Consider the following 6,000-nt stretch of genomic DNA (forward strand, 5'->3'; position numbering starts at 1 on the left):
GTGTGTGGTGTGCATGGTGTGTGTCATGGTGGTGTGCTTGTGGTGTGTGTGTGTGTGTGTGTATGCGTGTGTGTGTGTGTGTGTGTGTGTGTGTGGGGGGGTCCTCATTAGGAACATGTCGCGTAAGGTGATCCGAGGCAAGCCTGCATGGAGCGTACAAAGAAAGGAGAAATAAGAGAACGTTTCCCTGGGCGAGACGAGTGCGGAGCGCGGACGCTAATTTTAACGGCCGTTTGCTCTCTCTCTCTCTCTCGCTCCCTCCCTCTCTCTCTCTCTCCCTCTCTCTCTCGCTCCCTCTCTCTCTCTTTTTAAACCACCTGATAAAGCGCTCTGTTGTTTTAGCTCCCTGGGCTGTGATCGTCTGCTTCGGCGGTATCCGCGGGCTGCTGGCGGCCGCCTCCCACGCTCACGGACTCTATTTTTTCCCCGTTCCCAGATGGCCATTATTTTTGTCCGAGACGCGAGGGCCCTAGTTTATTCATAAAAAAAAGCTGAATTATTTATTGAGTGACGGATGCGGCCTGCCTCTCCCAGCCTGACCTTTGCGCACGAACGGCACTGCGGGGTGTTATTCCAGAACCTGGGCGTCAGCTGCAGCCAAATTGACTGCCCCCCGCCACCCCCCCTTAAGAGGTCGTAGGTCAAGAAGGCAAAGCGCTGCCGTGAGCTCTAATTGGTGTCTTCCGGCTGATTGGCAGGCTTCGTCTTAGCCCAGCCCCACGGCTAAAGCGCGTTAGCGATTCGAAAATAAAGTGAGGAAATTTCAGCAAAGAACACAACATTTCTGCTTAATTCCTCGCTGTTGCCCCCCCACCACACAACGCCCTCCCCCCCCCACCGCCTACTCCCCTCCTCGCTCACAACCGCCTGCAACCTGACCAAATTACACCCTCAACAAAACAACCCGGGAAAAACTGAGCTAATTTCTTGGCCCTGTAATTAGCCATCAATTATTGATGTTGCTAAGAGACCACAGCTGCTGCCATGCAGGTAAATAAGGACTTATGACCGGTGTATGGGATGCACGGGCGGCTGTTACCCCCTGTATCCCGAAACGCTAAAGGAGGGTGGGGGGTGTAGTCCGTACCATCTCTTAGGTGGGCTTGGATGGCGAAGAATTTGCAGCGCCATTTATGCTATATGTACCATTTATGCTATATGTTGTCTATGCTATTCCATCGATGATAAATGTCGCCTATAATATCCAATCTATGCTACATGTTATTTATGCTATCCCATCTATGCTATATGCTATCTATGCTATTACTTCTGTGTTAAAGATCACTGGACATCCCACTCAAGTTCCTGGTTATGTTGAGTGGATAAACTGATGATCTGTGCTACACCAGATAAGGTCCTCAGCTAAACTAACAGATGTGCACTAAAAACCTATTCTGGAAACACACAGAAATATTTTCAGTGATAACTCACTGTTTGTTAGTTTAGCAGAGGACCTTACCTGGGGTAACACAGATTCATTCATGCCTATAGCTGGTTAGAACGCACAATTTTAACAAAATTTTGTAAAATGCTTAAAATAGTTTTAACTCCAATAAGGCACTCTCCCATTCCTACTGGAGTCACAGAAACGCTGTTTGACACTGACAGAGTGGATTTAATACTGTTAGTTGATTTAACATCAGGAACCTTGGGAATCAAACTCATAGCACCTCAAGTGGCAGACTCAGTTTCCACACAAACGCACCACATACACACATTCACCTAAAAGGGAGGGGGGGGGGGGGATCAGAGACGGCGTGCCAAATCACAAAACGTCAACCGAGCGTGCGGAAAATCAGATTTATGTAGAGAGGATTTCTCGCCCCCCTTGTGAACCCCTGTAGACGGCAGTAAGCGCCCGTACAGACCTTCTCTCTCTTTCTACCGAATTTCTCAAGTTTTAAGCAAAAATTGGGACCCTCAGCTGATTTGCCTGTCAAACGTTTTGTTAGCTGGAAGGAAGGCGTGAAAGGTATGCACTTCGCTCAGATGGTTTCGTCTGTGCTTTCTCCAGCTAGCCTCGCTTGATTTTTCATGGCTGTGAATAAGAGTCAGATGATTGCAGAGAGCTTCATGGAAGTCTCCTGACTAGACCCGCTTTGTTGCAAAAATGCTGGATGTTTTCCACGTATCTGAGAGCGCACAGGCCACGGCACTGTATGGGATACTGGAGGTTTCACTGTGCCGTAGACGGTGGATGTGTTTTGATTGTGTTGTAATAGTCAGCGACTGACAGCTAGCTAAATCTGTTTCTTTATGTGTGATGATGTTAAAGCCCTAATGTACTGTACTGAACGTGCACTAACATAACTGTTTTGTGTGTGTGTGTGTGTGTGTGCATGAGTAGTGTATATATGCATCTATGTGTGTGTGTGTGTTAGGTGTGCTTGTGTGTGGTGAATATGTATGGACACATGTACATGTGTCATGTGCGTGTTTTGTGTGTACATGCGTGTGTGTGCATGCAAAGTGTGTATATATGTGTGTGGAAGTATTTATGTGTTTGTGCGTACAGTACATGTGGGAGTGTGTGCGCGTGATATGTACGTGTGTGCATGTCTAAGTAGGTATTTGTATGCGTGCATGCACAGTGTATGTGAGTGTGTGTGTGTGCAGTGTGTGTGACAGCACTTTTTGGTAATCTCTGACAAGATATGAAGATGGTGCTAAATGACACAGCTAAATGACATCTCCTATTTGCAGAAGGAGATGTGCACACATAATTCAGTAATAACACCCTTACCCTGGGCAGTCTCTACGTGACCAGTGCAGAAGGATCATTCAAAATAATTAATTAAAAAAAAAACATAAGTGCTGGTCTTATGAAGTGTGCATTACCATAATCATAATCTTACTCACAAACAAATGTTTGCAGCGGTCTCATTAGAATACGAAGGGCGGCTGCCATCATTTCAAGAGCAATTCCCACAGACAGACCCCTGGAGCTGTCCTCAAGCTGCTTACATTACAAGAGCTTTTTTAGATGGTTAAACATAGCAAATAGACAGACAGACAGACAGACAGGCAGATAGATAGTCAGATAGATAGACAGACAGATAGATAGATAGATAGATAGATAGATAGATAGATAGATAGATAGTCAGATGATAGATAGAAAGAGAGTGATGGAGAGACAGGGGAGGGAGAAGGAGAGAGAGAGGGAGAGTGTGTGACAGAGGGATAGTTTGAGAGAAGGAGAGGGAGAGTGAGTGAGAAAGAATGGGAGAGAGAGAGAGAGAGTGAAAGGGAGAGTGAGAGAGAAAAGGAGAGAGGGAGGCGAGGGCCGTCTGGAGCTGGCTCTCTTTCCGCAGTCTCAATTCATCATCCCTGTGAGAGCGCTTCTTTCTGAAGAGCTTCCAAAGGGGACAACGGACAGGACCCCAAACGCACAGGACCCCCAAACGCACATGACCCCCACACGCCAGGACCCCCAAACGCCAGGACCCCCAAACGCACAGGACCCCCAAACACACAGGACCCTTACACCACAGGACCCCCAAACACACAGGACCCCCAAACGCACAGGACCCCCAAACCACAGGACCCCCAAACACACAGGACCCCCAAACACGACCCCAACCAGGACCCCAACCGCACAGAACCCCCAACCACACAGGACCCCCACACGCACAGGACCCCCAAACACACAGGACCCCAAACGCACAGGACCCCCAAACACACAGGACCCCCAAACACACAGGACCCCCACACGCACAGGACCCCAAACACACAGGACCCCAACGCACAGGACCCCAAACACACAGGACCCCCAACGCACAGGACCCCAAACGCCAGGACCCCCACACGCACAGGACCCCTAAACGCACAGGACCCCCAAAGCCCAGGACCCCACACGCACAGGACCCCACACGCACAGGACCCCACACGCACAGGACCCTAAACGCACAGGACCACAAACGCACAGAACCCCCAAACGCCCAGGACCCCCACACGCACAGGACCCCAACACACACAGGACCCCCAAACGCACAGGACCCCCAAACACCAGGACCCCCAAACGCACAGGACCCCCAAACGCCCAGGACCCCCAAACACACAGGACCCACGTGCTGCTCTGTGAAACGGTCCTCCGTTCAGGTGTCCAGCAAAGGGCACAGACGGCACGGTGCATGGGGGCTGTCTGCCAGCGAGGGAGTGTGTGTGTGTGTGTGTGAGTGTGTGTGAGTGAGTGTGTGTGTGTGTGTGTGTGAGTGAGTGTGTGTGTGTGTGTGTGAGTGAGTGTGTGTGTGTGTGTGTGAGTGAGTGTGTGTGTGTGTGTGTGTGTGTGTGTGAGTGAGTGTGTGTGTGTGTGTGTGTGTGTGTGTGTGAGTGAGTGCGTTTGTGCATGCGAATGTGAGTGTGTGTGTGAGTGTGAGTGCATGGTTGTGTGTATGAGTGCATGTGAGTGTGAATGTGTGTGTGTGGTTGAGTGTGTGTGTGAGTGCGTGTGTGTGTGTGTTAGTGTGTATGTGTGCGTGTGTGTTGGCATGCTTATGTATTGACATATGTGTGTATGTGTGTGTGTATATGCATATGGGTTGTTGTGGTGATTGGGTGGGTGTGTGCTGTGTGTGTCTGAAACTGCAGTTATCAGATGAGCTTTCCTCCCTCAGTAGTCTTCGTCAGGGGTAGAGACAGCAACGGGGAGAGCTCTTCTGCATCTGAAGAAAGAGAGGAAGAGGAGGAAGAGGAGGAGGAGGAAGGAGGAGAGTAGGCTAGCATCTGGCTAGCAGTGGAGTGACGGACGGCCTGACTGGAGATCGCTCCCGCTAAATCTATAAAAAACACAAACCGAGGAAGCCACCTTCTACTTTTTATTTTTGGAAGCTCTGTCTCCCGCGGGCTGGGAAAAAGTTTGGCACGTTCCAGAGTCTCCAGAGATGCTTTGAGCCGGAGGCAGCCACTGGACCCGCTAACAGCCGCTGTCAAATTTTAACGACTGGCCGCTCTTCATACGTTTTTTTTTTAAAAGACAGAACAACGGGGGGAGGGGGGTGACAATAATATCGAACACATGGCCAAAAAGGTCCATTTAAAAAAAAATCTGATTTAAAATGGATTCATATGGCAACTATGCTAAAATTGAGAGAGGAGGAAATTAGTTTAAATATGATGGAGCGGTTCAATATGCTTTTATGGGAAGGCACATCGCTCTTCCATATAACTCTGATGCATGCTGGGAAGGTTTTCGAGCAGCCATTTACATTTATCACGTTTCCTGTCAATGCATCATAAATATCTGGTGAATATTAGATTTGCCACATGATTTGGCTTGGAGGAACTGAGCTGGGTTTATTATGAGTACCTGTTAACCCTTTGAAGGGTAGGTTTTAATGGAATGTTTTCTTTTTTTTTCAGTGTTCTAGAACACCATTGCTTTGGCAGTGATTGTGACATCAGCAGTAGAATGTTCAGTTAAGAACATTCTAATCACACATTTGTGATGTCACACTTTAAAGGGTTTTAAGGAAGGCTAACAGTGCGGAGGACCTGCACGTCTCGGAAAGCCTTTTCGCTTGATGTGCAGAGGCACGCACTTTTAAATCCTGCAGGTAAATGAACTCTTAGGCAGGTGTGCAATGCTTGGCAGGTGTAACTAAGCCTTTTTCCCTTTGGGGGCTCATTTTTATATTTAATTTAAGATAATCGCCCCATTTTTCTTCTATTTTCTTTATCATTTCGGAATGGCCAATTGCATCCACTCCCTGCAACGCAAAAAACCAAAAGATTTGCACATGCTAGCCTTTGTGCCCTCTGAAATACACACAAACAGCCCCCTAGCCCCCCCCCCATCCTCCCCCCCACAGAGCCATGCTGCAGATACAAGGAGAGTGCAGGCACCCACTCACCAGAGGAGGCAGTATTGAGCAAACCGGCCCTCACACACGCTGCTCAATTAGAAACACTGTTAATTAGTAATTAACACTGGCTGGCTTTAACCCGCTGCCCCGCCCCCTCTGTCCTTGGGGGAGATTATGGCCAATTATGTGCCTGCTTAAA

Source organism: Anguilla rostrata, chromosome 8, assembly GCF_018555375.3.
Source record: "Anguilla rostrata isolate EN2019 chromosome 8, ASM1855537v3, whole genome shotgun sequence".
Taxonomy (NCBI): Eukaryota; Metazoa; Chordata; class Actinopteri; order Anguilliformes; family Anguillidae; genus Anguilla; species Anguilla rostrata.